This window comes from Contarinia nasturtii, unplaced genomic scaffold (assembly GCF_009176525.2).
Source record: "Contarinia nasturtii isolate CC-2019 unplaced genomic scaffold, AAFC_CNas_1.1 Cnas_scaffold_129, whole genome shotgun sequence".
NCBI classification, from domain to species: domain Eukaryota; kingdom Metazoa; phylum Arthropoda; class Insecta; order Diptera; family Cecidomyiidae; genus Contarinia; species Contarinia nasturtii.
Genome location: NW_022197486.1, coordinates 10,705,718 through 10,726,267, shown reverse-complemented (window position 1 = coordinate 10,726,267; position 20,550 = coordinate 10,705,718). Strand labels below are relative to the sequence as shown.

Sequence of the window (20,550 nt, the reverse complement as noted above, 5' to 3'; positions counted from 1 at the left end):
CATTCTTGTACTTTCCCCCACACATGTGGTGTACGCGTCAACGAAGAACTGCACTAAAACGAAATGATGAAGGGTTAATTTATTTACAATCGCTTAAATGTAAACGATACTACTGTTTTTAGCTACTTTGACTCAACCTCAATGTAGTGACAATGTCATACACGAGCCCAGAATTTCTATTCAAAACACTATGTGCTTAAAAATATTCAACGTATTTAAAATGGTATACATCTATTCGAAAGTAAGAAGGGTATTTACCAGCCACTAAAAGATCTCGATTCAAGAGAAAGCGAGAAAATGGCGTGTATCATATTTATAATTTCACATTAATATCTATTAAATGGTAACTTATTTTCTTACCCTTATTTTGCACTCTCGCTCATTTCTTTCGTTCAAAAACAAAATTTTTGTCACTTATCTCTTTGTGCAAATATATTAACCACAAAATTTATTGACGAATTGCAATCCGTGTGTTGTTTCACAACGAACCGCACCATTTTCTCCATCCATTGCGTTTAAAGTGAAAGCAGTGATGAACTCTATGCGACTAAAAATGAGTGACGATGATACGGTGTAAATGTGATGTGAGCGATGCACTGCTCCATAAAATGTCGCGAAGATTGTTTGATGAATAAATTATGATAATAACTTAATAATCTCGATGAACAGATCAAATTACATAAGAAATTATTATCAATGATGTTGATGAGGGTAACAGAAACAGCAACAACAAACAACAACAAAACAAGCACATAAAATGACACGATGGTGTACAAAGAAGAAAATGTCGCATTGATGTCAATGTCACAGCATATGTTCTGAAAAAGAACGGGACATAGAACAGTTTTGTTGCGAAAAATTCTATTCTAATTAAAAATTACTTTGATTGAAATTGATATATAATGCATTGGGTGCTGCCATTATTTTATTAAACAAAAAGATTTTCCCATTTATGTTTTTGTCTCTCTCTCTCTCTCTCTCTCTCTCTCTCTCTCTCGTTGTCTTCTTCTTTGATGAGAGATATTGAAAGTGCCATTGATGTTGTTAATTTATAAGCGAGCCACTCCGCATTAAGATACAAGGTACATTGTATACGCTTACAACATGGGCAGACACAAAAATACATAATAGAAACAAAGTAGTCTATTCATTCGCGATTATTTCAAAAAAAAAAAAAATCTAAAATAAAAGCGTACGGGCACAATTCATTTATTTAAATTGCAAAAAGAAGCAAATTCAATCAATGTGCTTCGATGTATACACACGCGGACCGAAGTCGACGAGCTAGTGGACAAAGCGATAAATAAACAATCATCAATGACAGAGGGAGACAGATAGAAAAAAAGAGAAATGTGGCAAATGAAAGAGAAAAATGTATGCAAAATTCTCTGTCTTTCGAAGACAAAAAAAGAACCGTATAACGGATTTTATACAAATAAAATTTTTGCTGAAGCAAACAAAACATAAAAAGGCAACAAAAAATGACAAAAGCAACGGCGGTTTTTATGCTGCGCAATTGAAAAAAAAAAATCATCAGAAACAGAGAAAGCAAGAGAAATAAAAAGAAAAAAAAAATAATTTCATAGATCAAAGTAAACCTTCGGTACACAATGCAGGTTACATCGGCAACAATATTACGAATACGCATACTGTTAAAATATATACTGTATGGAATAAAGCCGACCCGTCCGAAATGGAGATGAAAAGCATGGCTCTGTGATGTCTGAATGGCAAAAACAACAAATTATGATTGAGTACGCATATTTATTCATACATGCGCTATATCGATGCCCAAAAAACCTGAAACTGTTTGAATTGTAACACAAAACAAAATGAATGCATTTTTTTCTCTCGAATAATGAAAGCTCGTTCCGTGCTCTATTGAAATAAAAAAAAGAAGAAACAAAATAATCATCCACATCAATGTGCCAAAGTAAACAGTGCACATTGTAATTTTTGGTTGTGACCGTAGCAAAGTCATCGCTCACAAATTCAATTGCGAATGAAATAAAAGAAAAAAAAAATACATCTCAATCATCACAAACAGCAAATGAATTATCGAATTTGTACGTTTGTTTTGTAAAGAAATTTTGCACTTGAATATTTTTAAAATGGAAAATATTCAGAAATGAACAAAAAAAGCATTGATAAAATGAAAAAAATATCCAAACAAAGAAGTTTTTGCTCAAAAATATAAACTCAAAATGTTTCTTTTTAATGTTTTGAAAATTGTTGTTTAATTAATGTCCATTTGTATATTTGAGTCATTAAATTATCGAGAGCATTGTTTTCATTTCCAATTTGAAAAAAAAAAAAACATCACAATCCCATTGATACAAATAGAATAATCGAATCGAGTTGAAAGGACACTCGTATATTATCAACATTTCCTATTCGTCCTATTACTATGAGCTGGTTGTTCATACGAGTGTCGAATGTATTGCTTATTAGTATGCATTGCAAATGAGATTTTCTCTCTCTCTGCAATGTGAAATGAGTAATATTGGTATTGGTCAGTGTCGATAACAATTTTCAATATTCGAGCTTCCTACGGCAATCGAATATGGAGTTGAGCTCATAATGAGAATTACGACGATGACGACAAATATTAATTCAAAAATAATAAATAGGCAACTCTCGATACACACACACACACACACACTGTATCGCTCTGTCACAGAGTTATCAAATCCAGATTCCGTACAGAAAATTAGCAGACAAAACGATCTCTGACTATACAATGGCCATCGAGTTCGTCTAATTGCACAGCCTTGTTCGGTACGGTATTCGATTTCAACCATCCCTGCTTTATCAATGCTGTCAACTTATATTATTGTATGATGTGTGGCATTCAAGCATTGTATGCGAATAATACACAGAGTTCAGCCCATTCGAAGTCATTTATTTATGAAAATAATCGCACAATATCCCTGTGATAGCTTTGGCTATGTCCAATTTTGCATTTTCAATTTGATTTCGATAGAGATAGTGGATGTATGATGGTTGAATCAATGCACAGCATAACTAATACACTTTTGCTTTGTTGACGAAAACAAATAGAAATCTAGCAAGCAAATGAGAAAGAGAGAGAGAGAAAGAGAGAAACATAGAACGAGGTTATTAATGTTAATTGAAATTTTGTTTTGTTTATTGTTTGCAAATTTCTGTTTATTTCACTGCTTCGAGCGGAACACGTTCATTTCGATCTCTATCATGAAAATCTTCAAAATTTTCAATTTTATTGGAAAATTTAGTTTGTTGAACTTCCATATTTACACACCACCTATCAATATATAACCGACCATATCGACCACATTTAATGAGGTTCATCTGTTTTACCACTGCGTCCATTCGTGCAGCATTTTGCTATTAATTAGTATCGGTTGTGTGAACTATACCAGATTTGAATGTGATAAATTTGTTTGGTGAAATAACAACAACAAAAACATCAATAGTTATAGTTGACTGCACTTGTTCACCTTTTCGGGATTTTCTGGGATTTTCAAAAAAGCCAATTTGGAGACTTAACAAAACTATTTGATCAACAAATATTTCCGTAATTTCCCATAAATATCAATTTCAGTGTGTGAGAGATGAGGAAAGAATCGATCCATCAAATCAAATACGAGTCAAAAACGCAATACCAACGACATCAACAACCATACTAAAACGAATTTATTATTTCCTGTGCGATATTAAATTTAATTTATTGTAATTGCTCCTGCTCTTGCGATAAAATACACACGGCGACACAGGCCGTACACATACAAACAAAATCAGAGAGAACAATGCTAATATCTCTAACATTCCATTCGAAATGAGAAACCGAGATGGAAAAAAGTCAACGACGCCAAACAAATAAACAAAACATAGAGAGCAGAAACATCACACATTTTCCAAAGCGTAACACACAAAATTATGAAAAAACGACACAACGAAATTAATTTAAATTAAAACAAACCGAACTAAATATATATATATATATAACTTAAAAATAGCGGAATCGAAAAATGATGATGATGATGATGTTGTAGAAATAAGAGGGAAAAAAAGAAAACAACACCAACAGAGAAATACAAAAATACACCAAAATGAAAGACGCGGATTCAGAGTGAGAGATAGAGAGAGAAAGAGAAGGCGAACGAATGAATGCCGAGAAAAAAAGAACAAGACAATATTAAGAATATGCACCTTTTTTTCGAATGTAAGAAAAGAAACATCTTTTGATCTTCGGCTCATTGCATTATTTTATTTATTGGTTTCATTTCTGTCGTTTTTCATGTGGATGCATTTTGTGATTGGCCAAACAGACAACAACAAAGCTTTTAATCAGAAGATTTTTGAATATTTCGTTGCCGCTCGTTGGAGATACCAGATTAATTATTACAATTCTTACTGAGACTAAGTGCCGAGGAGACTTTTGATCGACCCCAAATTCGATATAAACAAGTGTTTTTTGGTCGCGTTGATTTCTTTTCTCTTTTTTTTGAAATTTCGGTTGTGAAAATTGTTCGGAAATGAAATTGACTAAGTTTTGTGAGTGCGGCAAGATTCAGTTGTTTTGATCGAATTTCGATTCGGTAAAACATAAAAAGAATGTAGCGTTGTCATCAAAATAATATGCATGCGTACGATGCCTACTTAATATGCTATTTTTGGATTTGTATACACCTAAATTTATTTGAGCCATTGAGCGTGCGGTTGCATGCGTTCCAATTTGCTATGGCCGAATACAATGAATGATCGCCTTTTCCCAAAAGACTTTTTTCTTCGTTCTCCTGATCTTTCTCTCTTTCTCTCTCTCTCACTCTCAATTCATTCGTTTCACACATCATTTAAATTCCATGATTTACGCATGCACACGCATTTTGACATCGCTCGGTATTAGTTGGTTTTCGTTTGTTTTACCCAGGCTTGACTTTTCTCTAATCTTCGTAATACATATTAATAAAGATACATATGCCGCATATTTTATAGAGAAATACTTACGTGCGATCTACTGTTGTTGTTAACAATGTTATTATCGTCGTCGTTGTTCACAGTTCTGTCCAATCCTGTTACATCAGAGACCAATCTATGCGAGAAAACAATAAACCCAACGAAAATAAAACAAAAGCACACAACGAATCTCCAAGAATCATCAACAACAACAAATACAAATGCGCGAGCGAAGAACGAAAAAACAACAACAACAACAACAACAAAATGAAGTAAAATTTATTTTTATGTAATCCGATTGGAATTGAGTGAGTAATCTGTTTATGTCTTCCATGTGCGATTTATAAGATCTTTGAGTATGCGAAGAAGCGAGCGAGCGAGTGAGCGAGTAAAGAAGCGTGATCGTTTGCAGGCCAAAACAAAGCCAGAGAAAAAGGCAACAAAAACAAAAGACGAGCTCTCGTACACACATACCAAACTCAAAACAATAAATATTCACTGTGAAAATTTATGTGTGAGATGCAACGATACGTTCATTAATACGCCGTGTGGCTTGCATATGAACCGTGAATTCATTCTTTTTCTTCTTTCATCGCGGTATGAAATAGGAGCGAATGGTTTAAATAAAGTATCCACGGAAGAAAATCTGAAAAATCGTTTGATGAAATGAAAGAAAAAAAAAACACACACACACACATAAACTCGACGAGAAGTCGAACGCTGATCATTTCAAGTGTCAAAAAAACACGTCGCGTTTTTTTTTCGTTCGAGAAATATATGCTCACTTTAAGCCGAATGGGCGAAGGTGAACGCAAGAGGAGACACCACGGATTGTGAGCGAAAGAGAAAAAATAAGTAAATCAAAGTAATGCATTTGCGTATAAATGTCGTCAAATTAGATTTATTGGGCAATATTGGAAAGTGGTTTGTTGTGACTGCCGCTCTACTGGCTCGAACCTCTCTATCTCTCTCCCTCTCTCCTTGTGAATGAGTGAGGGTTTTGTTACACGCCTGTCGCTTTTAAAACAAACTTATGGAAATTTCGGCGAGCCATACTGTGCTCATGCAATCTAAAAAGTTTTCGTGTAAATCTTGTGTCCGCTGAAGCGTTTCAGGATGAAAAGACGATCACGAAACCGAATCGTATATTTTGAGATCAATCACAAACCGTTGAAAATTAACACATATCTATCGCACGCATACCGAAGACAACTTCAATTGATGTTGGTCCCCATGTAAATTGCGCTCGTGCACGACGAGATCTTATTTGGTATACGTATATATGTGTGTGTGTTTGTGTGTCTCGAATATGCGTGAAAACGACTAATTTGTTGCCTTAAATAAATATTTTTCCTTCGAAATTAATGCTTTCAACAATTCAAAATTACACAATGCTAACAATGTGCACCCAATGTTGTGCTGGTTTTTCTTACTGTTCTTCGCATATTTAACCAATAGTTAATTAATTACGCTGAATTCGCTCTCTGATCTTCAGCAATATATCACACTGCAATACATGAGATTTGTGCTGGGTGATCAACGAATACAAAGACTGTGATTTCATTCTCCGATGAGAATGTGAAATTTCGTCGAAATCTCGGGCATATTTATTTATTTTTCTGCACAGAAAAGACGACGATTCACTCATTTTCAGCCGAAAACAAACGATTATTATCGCCAACTATTTAATTTATTTCAGACGCGCATAGAACACAATAAACGACCATACCGCATTGTCTGGGGCGAAATAATGATGTTGTCAGATCGACTCTAATTCATGCAACGAGAATAATGGTTTGTCAACAATGTCATCTATGTAAGCGAGCGTCATTTTTGAATTGAATCCTCTTTTCGAATTCAAAAGAGAATGTTCAATTCTATTTTTTTTTGGTGCATTTCATTCACAAAATAAAGAGAAAGAATGCACAGAGAAATTTGTGGCTCATTTCGGTTGGTCGTTCGCCTTTTTTCCTCTTTCTTTGACCAACCAGCAATAGAACATTTTCATAATGATGAAAATTACTCAAGAGAAAATACAAAAGCAAAATAAAGATAAGAACAACGAAAGATGTGAATTTCAATGAATGAAATGAAGAGGAAAGTCCGCTTTGATTTCGACGGCGAGAGGGAGAGTAAGAGAATAAAATCCGATTTAGAATGAAAAATACAGACGAAGAAGCGGAATATGTAGAGAGTTTTGCTTTCAATTTTTCGCCAAATTAAAGTTGATCGCATGCGAAAAGACAAAGCACACGTTCCAAACGAAATGAATTAGAGTCAAATAAGAGAAAATGAACAAACGGCAAGAGCCGATGAATAAAAGAGGAAACGAAACGGACGAATTAAATAAACAGCAATGTGGCGATGGAATGAATTCGGCTGAAAGAGAGAGAGATAGAGTGAGAGAGATGGAGATAGAAGACGAATAAATGCGCGAACCGCAATAATAATAAACACAAAATGCTCAAAGAGCAGCGATAAATTTAGATGCTAATGATGAACGTGAAGCATACACGAATTCCGACCACACGACAGAACAAGAGGGATAGAGAATAGTTTGTATATTAAACATTTTCAATGCAAAATCTCTCTCTTTCTCTTACACACATACACACACATACACACACTCATTGATTCACTCTCTTTGGCGATCCCGCAACACAATACATATATTTTCGATGAATAAAAAAAACATATTACTAAATTACTTTATGGTTGAGCACATAAATCAAGACAGGACAAAATGTTTTGTTTTATTCATGCTTTTTTTTATATGAATACGCGCGAAAAGTGCGCGCTTTACTAGCCATTTTTCGATGGACAACGGCGTCGACGATGAATTTTATAAGCGATCATCAGATTTCGCAGGGTATGCTCTTTTCTCTTGTCGTTCTTTTCATTCTTATAAATGTAAGGACCGTTTACCGATTTCGTCTTTTTCTCTTTGCGCGTCGTCTCTGCATGCTATTTAGCAGCAATTAATAAAATTGTCAACGCAAAATGTGGCCCATTGTTTATCTATCACACATCACACACGCTGAAATTTATTTATTGTTTTATAAACGCTTTTGTTTCGGGACGCACTCTCTCGCTCTCTTTCTCTTTCTCTATGGAACCCAACGCAAGAGAGAGAGAGCCTTTTGCTTCGTATGGGTGTGTGTGTTTGTTAATTTGCCAGTCACATTAATATGTTTCTGTCGTTCCGTACAACAGCAACATGACGGCATGACTGCATAAATTTTTCTCCGATGCAAACGTTAGGAGTGTTTGTTGTTGTTATTTTTTTTGTCGTTTTCGGGAAAACATGCAAACACGATGCTATAAAACTTTTACACATACATTCATCAAACCATTGTCTCTCTTTCTATCTGTAACGAAAAAAAGGGAATTCATGAGTCGTTTTTCACAAGGGAATTTTATAATTACACAATGAAAAATTAGAAAATCGTCGCCATCGGCTGAGTGAAAAACTTGATGAGTTTGAAATAGTCTCTTCATTGTTGTCACTCAAAATGTGGCATTCATTTCGAAGACCAAATAAGCGATTTGGCAACAGTAGGCTGTGAGAAAAATGATCACTAATTTTATCATCAAATTTAAGTTCGAATAATTGAGAGAAGAAGAACGACTGATTTAACTCGTTCTCATTTCAAATGTTGTTGACAGATTGGTTGTTTCACAATATTTTTTTTTTTCAACAGAATCAGGACCAAAATCTATTGTTTTTCATTGACTGTGTGACACAAATATTCAAAATTATTTATTAAATTGGAGGCGCAAAACCCATTTAACGTGAAACTAATTTGAAACTATCAATGACGAGATTTTAATTAAAAATTTCGACACCGATTTCGAAAGAATGGTATTTTGATCCAATGTGACGCTTGATATATTTTGATAACTACACATTATTTTATTTTATTTAAGTTTTGATATCAAAATTTGTTCTTTGAAACAACTTATACGTCGCAACCACAAAGAAAATTAGAAAAAAAGAAAGAAAAAGCGTAAACAATGTAATCAAAATTTAATGGAAATTCCGCGGAAAATTGAATTATAAAATCGCTTTGGCCATTTGGTGTTAATCACCCGAAACCATGAGATAATCACGTTTATGTGTTATTCGTCAAATACGCACGATTGATTCTGTTGTATATGGTGGGTGCGCGCGGGCGCATTATGGTTTGCTTAATTATTTGTTTTGTTTAATTTGGAAAAGTCCACATAAAACGATATGAAAATGACAACAATAACAATAAAACTGAATTAAAAACCGGTAAAAATAAATCTTACGATGCATGCGAGCGCGTATTCCATTCCTTGGTTGCATTTTCTACTGAATGAAGACATATACACGCACGCATTGAACATATACGCGTCATCAAAAAGATTTATTTCAAAAATAGTCATACGGTTACAAAATAAAAGCCAACGACGACAAGATCGCGCGCAAAGTAGTGTCAGCGTTACGAAAAATGAAGTGGAAAATATGAAAAATACCAATAAATTATGAAAATGGTTTTTTGTTTTTCCTTTTGTTGTAGCGCTCAATCAAAATGTGTGCGAGCGCCTGAACACACACACACACACTCACACTAAAACAAAACGAATGCACGGAAAATTAATGCGTGTATGACGGTGAAAATCTCTTCACTCCTCACAAAATTATTTTCAAGCGAAAAAAAAGAGCATGGTATGTAGTGTTCCTTGTCGCGTTTATTGCAGTTTACGGCGGATAGATTGAGATGGAAGGCAAACAACAACAGCACCGGCAGTAATACAAAACAAAATTGTAGAGAGAATCGCTCGTTTGCGGGGCCAAAATGTCAGCATGTATCAAATTTTTCGATGTTATTCAGTTGCCTTTTGCCATCATATTTGTGTGTGTTGTCTTCGTTTTCAATTTAATTCAAATACTCATTTGTCATTTATTTTTATTTATTTGCCTAGCGTTTGTTTTATTCAATCTCTATCTCTTTCTTGCTCACACACATACACCCAGCACAAGCCAGTCTGTATAGAAATGCAGCGCTCAAGATCCATTGTGTATAGATATTTATTCATAATTTAAAAATCTCTCAAAAATATTAATATTCATTTGAAATGGTTGACACTTTGTTTTGTGTTTCATTTGTGCGCGTTGTGCGGCTGTCGCGCACCGATCACCATTGCCATTGTACTCTCTATTTCTCTATTCTCGACACTATGTTTCATTTTAATGAATATACGGTAAAAATCATAAACTTAACATCATATTTTCATAACCAAAAACTGTGAAAATGAAAAGGGAAAAACACACGAAGAAATGACTTAAACTAGTCATTGAAAGTATTTGTATATACTATTATATTATATTTGTGTATAAATATCTAAGCTCTCTCTCTCTCTCTCTATGTAATATCGCTCTGGCATATTAAAACGAATTACACACCAATCTTTTCATCAAATATTCAAGCAGAACGAAAATTAATAAACTCGTTGTGTGAGCGCCTGTGCGTGCGCGCAATTCCTTTCAAAAAATAAAAACAACAACAACACAACATTTACAATGAAGCAGTCAAAAGCCATAAAAATATTTTTCATGGCACAACAGCGTTTCAATTTTGGCGTTTAGCATTGCGATTTTGTTTCCGTTGCGAAATATATCAACAACATTTATTTGTAATAACAATCAATTTACAACATTCAAAATATATAATAGGGACATTCCAATGGTCGTTTGTATTCAATTTTATGCGTGGGCATTTTACGGCCAATCGATTAAGTGATCACAAAATTGAATTATCTAAAAAATAATGCAAATATAAATTTCAAATATTTTTTATCGTTCTTTCACATTCAATAACAGTTCTGGAAAGGTGAAAAAACCCTCCCAACATCCATTGTCATCGATTCGAAATTGGATGCAAAAGAAAAGCAACCATCTTCATGCGTACACATGTCCAGTTCGCCCTTCAAACAAATCAATGCCACACAAAAAACAACAACACAAACACTCAAAATTAATGTGAACAATATTTCTTCAAAAAAAAAGAAAAAGAATTGAAATAGAGAAGAAAAAAACGCACACACAACAAAACAATTTCACGACACAACGATTGTCTCTTTATTTCGTCAAATCGAAAAATGCGTGTTCGCTCTCTTTTTCTTCGTTCATTACAGTTTCCATTGAAGAATGTATTCTTCACATTTCTGTTTGTAAGATGCGCGAGCGCGCAAGCTAATAATCATATTTTATGCCGAACGGCAGAGCTCGTCTTAATGCAGCGCATCAACTATAAAACATTTTGACAAAAGAAGAAAAAAAACGACAACACCATGAGATTCATAATAGAAAGTCAATTTTGAAAAGGCCATTTATAAAGACAAATAAACTGAAAATGGTTTTGTGTCAAATTTGGATTTGTGCGTAACCGTGTACGCGGTCGCACTCTTCATTTTTGCTCGTAATTCGTTTGTTATATTTTTGTCATCATCACATAATTTATATTACGGATCTGGTTAGAAGAAGAATGCTTTAGAAAAACAGTGAGAAACATTGATAGATAGAGACAAGAGTCGCAGTGCCAGTTGTGGATAAATGTGTGCATTTCTTCAATTCAGATTCATCGTGTTTTCATTATGTCACACACACACACACACACCGCATGAAAATGCACGCTTATGATCTTCAAATAGACAAGCACTTAAATAAACAATATCTCTTTCTTTCATATGGATTAGACTGTGGCACTTTTCTCTATTTAAATTCTCAATACTTTACGTTTTTTGTCAAAGTAGTTCCGTCATGTTATGAATTGAACATCATGGTATGTTGATTGAATTATTTTGTTACATTTTTTTTTGCAGCCTATTCAAATGACAATCGAAATTCGGGTAATTACCGTACGCGGGTGCAAAATATCAAGAATTCTCTCTCCAAATTAATTCTTATTTAGAAACAAATATAATGAAATGTCTTGTAAAATAAATTCTCCAACAACCTATTTTCATTGAAGCAAATCGCCCTATTACATTCCGTGGTTTCCTAATGAATGTATGGGGCCTGTTTGAGTGCTGAACCATTTCATCAAATTTTCAGAATTGTCTCAAGGCAAATGAAATGGCGACACGGTTAATTTTCAAGTTCCTGTTACTGATTTTACTCCCATTCTGTCATTTACGAAGGCACTCTTACTTTCAGTTTGTATTATGTCACCAAAAAAACATTCCAATGTTGTCGTTTATTTTGGCTCGAAACTCATCGAATCACTGCCATAATATAAAGGTTAATGGTTTGTTAACTCATAAAGAAATTAATATGCAGAAAATGTGTATTCCTTCGAGAAGCATTATGTTATGCCGCTTTTCCTCTGTTTTCTATAGGAATAATAAGGAAATTGATACAGTGGTAATCTTATATTCACCATAAGGGCATTTCATTAAATCGAGTTATTGTATTAATGGGAACCAAGTAGAGATTTCTTGTTGAAGTCAAACTCATCGGATGGGCATAATTTATCTCAATGAAATAATTTGAAAAAGAATAAAATCGTCGCAAACTTGTAAAATCTGTGAGAGAGTTAGTCGATCTTTTGTTGTCCATTCTTGAATTTAAAAAAATATATATAAAATAAAACATGTTCGATATTTCCGTTCCCGTAAATTCATTCACAAATGGCCTGGTGCGAACGCACGTTCGTTCATTTTTGATAAACAATAACCTCGAAAGCGAAAATGCATATTACAAAACAAAACACGAACTCGATTTATTGAATGGAGATTTGGTATTTCATTTTATCGTAAGTTCATTCTCTCTCTTCTTTGCATCAGTTGTTATCGGCTGTGCAGCATGTTTGTTAAGTTAAAAAAAAGCATACAGCAAACGGTTGATTTGTGACCAACCAACATATAATGCATAACTTACACGTTATGCGTTTCTCTCGCCCTCGCGCTTGCAAATAATCTTTCTCATCGTCTCCATCTTTCATGTGTATGTGTGTCTTTTTTCGGTGTGTCTTTTCGTGATCCAGCACTTAAACGTTGACTTGACCACCGAATCAGATTAAATCGTTTCGCGTTGCGAAGTTCTCTTTCTCTCTCTCTCTCATTCCGTGTGCTCGATGAACTTTAAATGCATTCTGCAACTGCTTTTTTTAATCAAGACACAAATCCACGGTTTTGTTGTGAAACGAAGGAGCGAGCAAAAAAAAAATCGAATATGTGCTGAAAACGGAAATATTTAAATAGGTGCTGTGAAATACGAACTTCGGATTCTTGAATTTGGATGTTTTGCATAAATTATGAGTATTCTGCGTTGTTGTTTGTCTTTAGGCAAAAGTGCGGTGAAAATTGCCTTGCGCATTGTTTCGACCGGGAGATATATATTAATTTCGCCAGATTAGACGCCATACCGTAACAAATCAGCAAAAAAAAAGATTTTTTTTTAAGTTTTAAATTCGCGAAGACTGAGAGAACAAACCAAAAAAATATGTCTCTTTTTTCATCTCCCTCGCATAATGTTTCGAATGAATTATGGACTGTGGCAAAAAAGGTTTTGTTTTCATTTTTTTTTTTTTGCAAAGCAAGAAAGGAAATGAGTCAGCGCGCAGCAAGATAACAAAAAACAACGTAGAATACTTTAGATTACCTGTGTGCAAATTCCCTTTTTTTGTTACGGAAGAACACAAGAATGGTGAAAAAGGGCCAAAGTTTACGAAAATCATCACCCAAAATGTGACGGCATTTATTTGAAGAGACTCTGGAGACAAATGAAAATGAAATTCATTCGGAATTATTGACGTGTTTAACCTTCGTCAAGTTGGTCGGGACCACATTCGAATGCCATAAGAAGGCGAATAAAATACAACAACAAAAAAATCGTCACATGAATATATTCGGAACAAACGTTAGGTGTCATTTAACCAAAGAAATGAATAAAAACGATTCGCAACACACTCAAATTTATTGTGACAGTTCTTTTTACGGATGACTAGGACTGTTTGAAAACAAAACGAATTCATTAAAAATACAAATGAATATTGACCAGATGCAGGAAAAAAAACGTCGACAAAAACAAGTCAATTTGAAAATGAAAGAAGAAAATCGAATTTCAAGTGATTTGCGTCGATTTTTCTTTCTCAGTGGAAAAGGAACTGTGATGTATGTGTCTGAGAGAGACAGAAAGAGAGAGAGAGAGAGAGAGAGAGTGTGTAGAGAAAAAATGTCGAATTAAAATGGCAAGAAAAAGATAACGGCCAGTGCGTTTCGAAACTATTTCAATTCTACTTGTAATATAGTTGAACTGTATCTAATTTCCATGCATTCTGTATGAAGATGGCAACCATGATGACGACGAGACTTGAAAGCGAGAGACAGAGAGAGAGAGAAAAGGGGCAAAATGCTATTTGTGTCGAATGGTCATTTTGGATATGGAAAATAAATAAAAATTTTACCATTTGCAATTTGCTCGAATGTGATTTAAGTGCGTTCGTGCATTTTACTGTGTATGTATTAAAATTGTCAGTTATTTTCACAGCAGCCAATGTGCTTCACACGACCATTTCATTTTATCTGTAATGTGTCGTTTTGCCTCTTGGCTCCGTCTCTCACTCTTACGATCGGCCAAGAGCCTTATTAATTTCATAATAAGTCTTTTATTTTTATTTTGAAGTGATAAGATTCGAGAAGAGGAATGACTTGACAAACACGGTACACGACTTGGTCGTTGCGGCTGGTCAGGTGTTAATTTTCTTAGCGTGTGCAATTGCAATCGGCTTTTTGCTTCGTTGTTCTCTCTCTCTCTCTACCTCTTTTTCGCTCTCTCAATTTAAACAGCATTTCTCCATTTGATTCTGGCAGTGTTGTGTGTGCATATTTTGCATCATCGAGTGAAAGAGTTTCTTTTTCATCTGTTTTCTTTTCAATTGAGTGAAAATTATTTCAAGGTGCGACCGATGTAATTTCATCTCATGTCATTTGGGATTGCAAAGTTACTTACATTTTGACTTGGCTGTCAGTTGTTTATCGGTGACGTTTATCAATTCGTGCATGTGTGTATCTTTCTTTGTAAATGTTTTTTTTTTCATCTTCTGTTTTGAGAATGTGTTAGCACACATACCGCACATCTATGAAATACTGAATTATGCGATTTGATATGCATTTTGAGTGAAGCGCACTTTTAATGGTATCAACTCTATTTGCCAATATGATACTGTAAAAGGTCCAGCTATTCGTATGGAACAATAAAATAGCACAAAAATACAGTGATTTGTTCACCTTTGAACCGATGGGGTTTTAATGAATTTTTGTTTTTCTTGCCGCGGACTTCTTTTTGCGCGTTCATCTTACACTCACTAGACGTGCAAGAGCGCAAGACTTGATTCATGATCTGATTATCAACGGAGCAAGTTGCCGTTTCAGATTGTTTTTTTTATTTATTTATTTTTTTGCCATCGTTTCGCACGATTGCTGCGTGTTAGTTTTCAATGCAGTGTGTATACTGCTGTTGCAGTTGTTGTTGGTTTGTGACAGCGTTTTTTTTTCTGCCGTCAATAATTTGTTTTTCCATTTTTAAAATAACTACAACGAATCCCCGTTGTGTACATTGCATTTGTGCCAAACGGACAACATGATATTTACACATTTCGGGGTTGTGTATGGAACAGACAAGCAGCAACAACAACAGCAGCCAGCATTAAAAACAAACAAATGCAAAAAAAACATACGCTTGCTGTGTCGCACAAGTGTACGGAAACCAAGCCAGAGCTCAAGACTCAGTTAGATGCCTCAAGAAATTGTGCTTTTCGGCACTCAGAGTGTGCGTGCAACTAATGGTCATTGTTCGATAGTGGCGTTATTTTCCAGTTGTTGTTTTATTTGTGCACATTTCAATTCTTGGCTGACACACACCGAGCGTGTGTGTGTATGTGTGTACTGCATTTGTTTTTTTTTTACAGTGCATGAACTCATTGGCAGGAAAAATAGTATAAATTCGCTCGGCACTCGGTGCAATTGGTAAAACGTGTGTCCGAGAGAAAGGAACACACCGAGTTTCTTCTTACATACAACAAAAATAAAGAAAGGATAGACCAAGAAGCAGATAGATGGAGAAGTAGAGAGAAAAAAACAACCGAAGGAATCTACATTAACATCTGATGATAACGATCAGAAGACACAAAAATATATTTTATATTATAAATTATATGCAAGTGATGCGCGAAAATGAATTGCACACCCAAGATCTGTATAGACAAAGTGCGGTGCAAGAGAAAGAGCAAGAGAGCAAATCAATGCAAGAGAATGCTCTCTGGACAATGGACAGAAATGCAGAAACGATACGGTCTTGGACGTTCGATCGTTCTTCTACATGTGCCTCGGAACAGAAAGATAGAGCAACATTGTGCACATCAGTGCCGGCACTCAGTAGTATTTCTCGGCTATGAGAAATACAACTGCATTATAACAGAAGAAAGAAAGATAGATTGAGAGAGAGAGAGAGATTTTAAAATGAAAAACGCTTGTTCTATGTGCGTGTTATGTTGTGTCTGAGTTTTGTGTCTATCTGGCCTTTCTATATTATACAGGTTTTTTTTAATATTAAATTTCATAGTTTTAATCTGCCATGTGTGTGCAATTTTTTTCTTCTTCTTTCAACATTATGAAAAGAGAACAAACGCACAACAAAACATGGTACAAATTTATTGCTTATGCGCTCGCGCTAAACACTCAAGTGTGTGTTTTATATTTTTGAATTGTGTGTTCATGTTTTATTTTTGTGTGTGCATTTTTGTCATCGAACAACGGCCAACAAAACATACGGAAAATCTCTCTCCCTTTCCTTCCTTATCTCCATCTCCTTCTCAGTCTCTCCCTCACTCCCTCTTACAACGGCATATCATCGAATACAAAATAATAGAAAATGCCGTTTTTCAATTATTATTATTATTATTGTTATTACTACGATAGGCATAACAACATTTTCAATTTAATTATTCCGAGATGCGATGCGGAAGTTAATTTGAAGCTCTTGTTTTTATTGGCACATCGGTGGCGTGAGCAATCTACAAACAAACCATACCAACTGACCATACCATCGTCGTACACCATATATACATTGTATGAGTTTCAATTTTAATTGATTCAGATTCAAGCGACACACCCGAATCGAAATGGATAGAGATTATTTATGGTGAATGGTTGGTAATTAACTGAAATTAGGGGGCGGTTTACATTTAGCTTCGCATTGACCCGGTGATGATCAAAAATTCAAGCTTCTTCTTCTGCCGTTCGACCACACAGACTCATCTTTCATCTCATTATTTGCCTAGCTGCTGGTGGTGGTGCTGCAGCAACGGGCATCGGCAGCAATTGTTTAAGATACCGTTTCAGTGGCGCGCAAAATTCTCCCAATAAATTCGATAAATATATGGCGTTGTTGGCATCTCTTCGTGCAAAAAACCAAATGAATGCAACTATTTTCACTTTGTACTCGCTAAAATGGTAAATAATATCGATTCTCTGCCGTTTCGTCTCTTTTTCCTCGTCTCGCAGATAGATCTCGTCCGAATCTCGCGTGTCACGTAACTGAACATCTCGCTCGCGAACCAATGTGTGCGAACTACACTTCGCGATGCGTTTTATGATGCATTTGTATTTTTTTTTTTTTTCATAGAAGAAACTCAAACAACACACACACACAGTGCCTGTTATTTGCCTCGCATATGATAAATTATAATTGATAACAAAACGAAAATATGTGTGTGCATACATGCGATTATTATTAAATTATGCAATCATTTGATTTTCTTATTCATTCTACTCTCTGTCTGTATCTATCTACCTCGCTCTCTTTTTTCACGTATACACTCTCCACTCTTCGGTTTATCTCACTATATGTCTATGATGCGGTCGTTCGTCATCATTTCCAATTCCAATTGTATTGTTGTTGTTGTTGTTGTTGTTGTTAGTGCCGTTGCTGTTGTCTTTTTGCGTGGCAAGTGGATTTCATTTCTCGATTCTACTATTACATACATCAAATGATGAAACGGAACGCACATTCGGCGTTCATATTTTGTAATGAAACATTTTCAAATTGCGTCTGATGAATGAGGTATAAAAAATCGTTTCTTTATTTTTTGTTCAGCTTAAAGATCTAGCAACAAACAACCGCGCGATAGAACACACCGGTTTTTTATTTATTTATTATTATTATTATTTTCATCATAGTTTTGTGTGTTGAATGGCAGTGAGCTAGAATTTAAACGATATTTCCCTTTGCTGGTGCCTCTTTGAATGCATAGTGCAGATATTGTGGCATCGCGTGTGAGCAACATTTAAGAGAATCGAAAGATTGCATATTTTGTTTTGTGTCCGATGCAATGATGACGATGACGATGTCGACGGGCACTGTGATACTTCTTGATTATGATTATTGCCGCTTTTCTTCTTCATCATCATCTTGTTGGCAATTCTAATTAAAGATAGAGTCAAAAGAATAATATCGGCTGTGTTTTGTCTTGAGAGATCTCGAAAGGGGCACCTCGGTGAGAGTGAGATGATTATACGAGAAAAGAATCCGTTCGGTTTTGCCGTTCCATTTTCTATGCAAGTAGTCAAACAAGGCGCATCATTACAAACAGCATTAAACACTCTACCAAAGTAATTTGCAATAGTCGTTCTCTCTCACTCTTTGTCTCTCTCTCTCCCTCTCTCTCTATGTGTTCTCGCTCACACAACGAAAGCAAAAAAAAAAGACATTCCCCAGTGGATTATGTTGTGGCCGAACCTAGGGCCGAACATAGGTAAAAATTGCAAAACTGGTCAGCAACATATTTTTTAAGGATGGTGATCATGGTGTGTGTCCCTGTCTCTCTCTCTTTACCGTCGCTTACTTGTGCGTTCACAACACGATCACATTATGAATAACAATTGCATGAATGAACTGAATAACTTTTTAATATCAAAATCCATTCGCAACTAAAACCATCATGATGATGAAGGAAGGAAAGAAACTAAAAAATAAAACATCACACAAAACATCATACGCAATTTAAAGTCGACATCTTGCTTTGCGAATACAAAACGAAATGAAAAAAAGGGAGAAAAAAAAACAAATGCAACAAACTAAACAACAGAAGAAAAAAAATTGTAATAATAAAACGAAACAAGTGAAATGGCAGATTTATGAATTACAGATCGATTTTCGCCCTGAACGTTACGACAAGCACTTTACAAATCCGAATTTAAAACCACACGGCAAATACACATGATCTTAGCGAATCTCATTCGTTAAATCTAAAGACTGTTACACGCTGCAACTCTTTTGCACATACACACACATACAGTCACAAGCAAGTTTTCAGTTATAGAAGGAATGATGCAACGCGAAAATTGGTAGCCAGACACGCAGATGGAATTTAATTTACGACGCAATCAATACACCAAGTTAACGAAAGAAATCACATTCAAAACGGCGACAGCGCGCATACCATGATATGGATATTCGTGAGAGTTTTTTTACGATCGCACGCGCGCACGCACACACAACATTTTTGCCCACCCATTAGACGAACGTACGAAATGGTTGGCACCGGCAAATGTCACTCTTTCAATTACACACATGTACATTATACACTCTGGGTCATGGCGTCGTAAATTCAAAGGACAATTCGATCTCAGTAAACGAAATGTTGTCACCGATTTAATTGAATCGATAGTGCCTATTCACGCTTTCGATCGTTTCAATCGTCTTTTCATATTCATAATTTTTGTGCTCAAAATTATTTCTAATTCAACTGTCATATTTATTCGGTTTTTGAAAAGTATTCGCTTCTGTTGTTGGCTACCATTATTGAAGTGAAAGTTTAACGCTTTTATCGTATGAAAATAAAACTGAGAGAAGAACAAGTGTTTTCTCATTCTTTTGTGGCGAGCAACCGACAAAAAAAGTCGAAATTATTAAAACTTACGCGGTGTGCGCGCATTCTGTACAATTTGTCATACCAAAAATATCCGCATTTCGTCATCGCCACCACACAAGTGCCATCCACCGATTCTTTTGTTCGGGCGTCGGTGTTCCTTTTTTTCTCGTTTATCTTTCATTTTCTTTATTCAGTTTCAGTTTTATGAAGAAAAAAAAAAACAATTTGTTGCAAACCAGTGACCGGTTCGCGCATATTTCTATGCCTGATAGCTATGCTAAGCATAGCGGAGACGCAAGCCGCAACGCACCCGTCGCCATTCGATTCGAGCTATATTGTATACGCACGGTCGTCTGCATAAACGAACATGTGCATTGTTCATATAGAGTGAACGGCGATGCGTCGGTTGCGTTTGCGGCTATGCTTGGCATATCTATGCTACCTAGCGTATTTAGGCAAACATAGAAATATGCGCGAACCGGTCACTGTTGCAAACACACTCAGCGCACGAGCATCAAAAATCGCATAATTTCTAATAAATCATAATCTTGCGCCACATGTGCAATTGTGAATCTCTTTAATTTTTGCATCCGATGAGAAGGAATATGACTGAGTATGTGCGCGAGCGCACACACGCACACAAACTGCGCTTACACAATAATAACTGTAAGTGGTTTGAAGTATAGAGAAAGAAAGAAAAGAAAGAAAAAAA

At 35.3% G+C, this 20,550-nt stretch overlaps 1 protein-coding gene across 9 annotated transcripts in view; it reads left to right on the top strand.

Annotated features, from left to right (window-relative positions):
- LOC116341849 (transcription factor SOX-6) overlaps positions 1-20,550 on the top strand; it is a 101,274-nt gene that overhangs the window by 73,371 nt on the left and 7,353 nt on the right. The gene's annotated exons all lie outside the window — the stretch shown is intronic.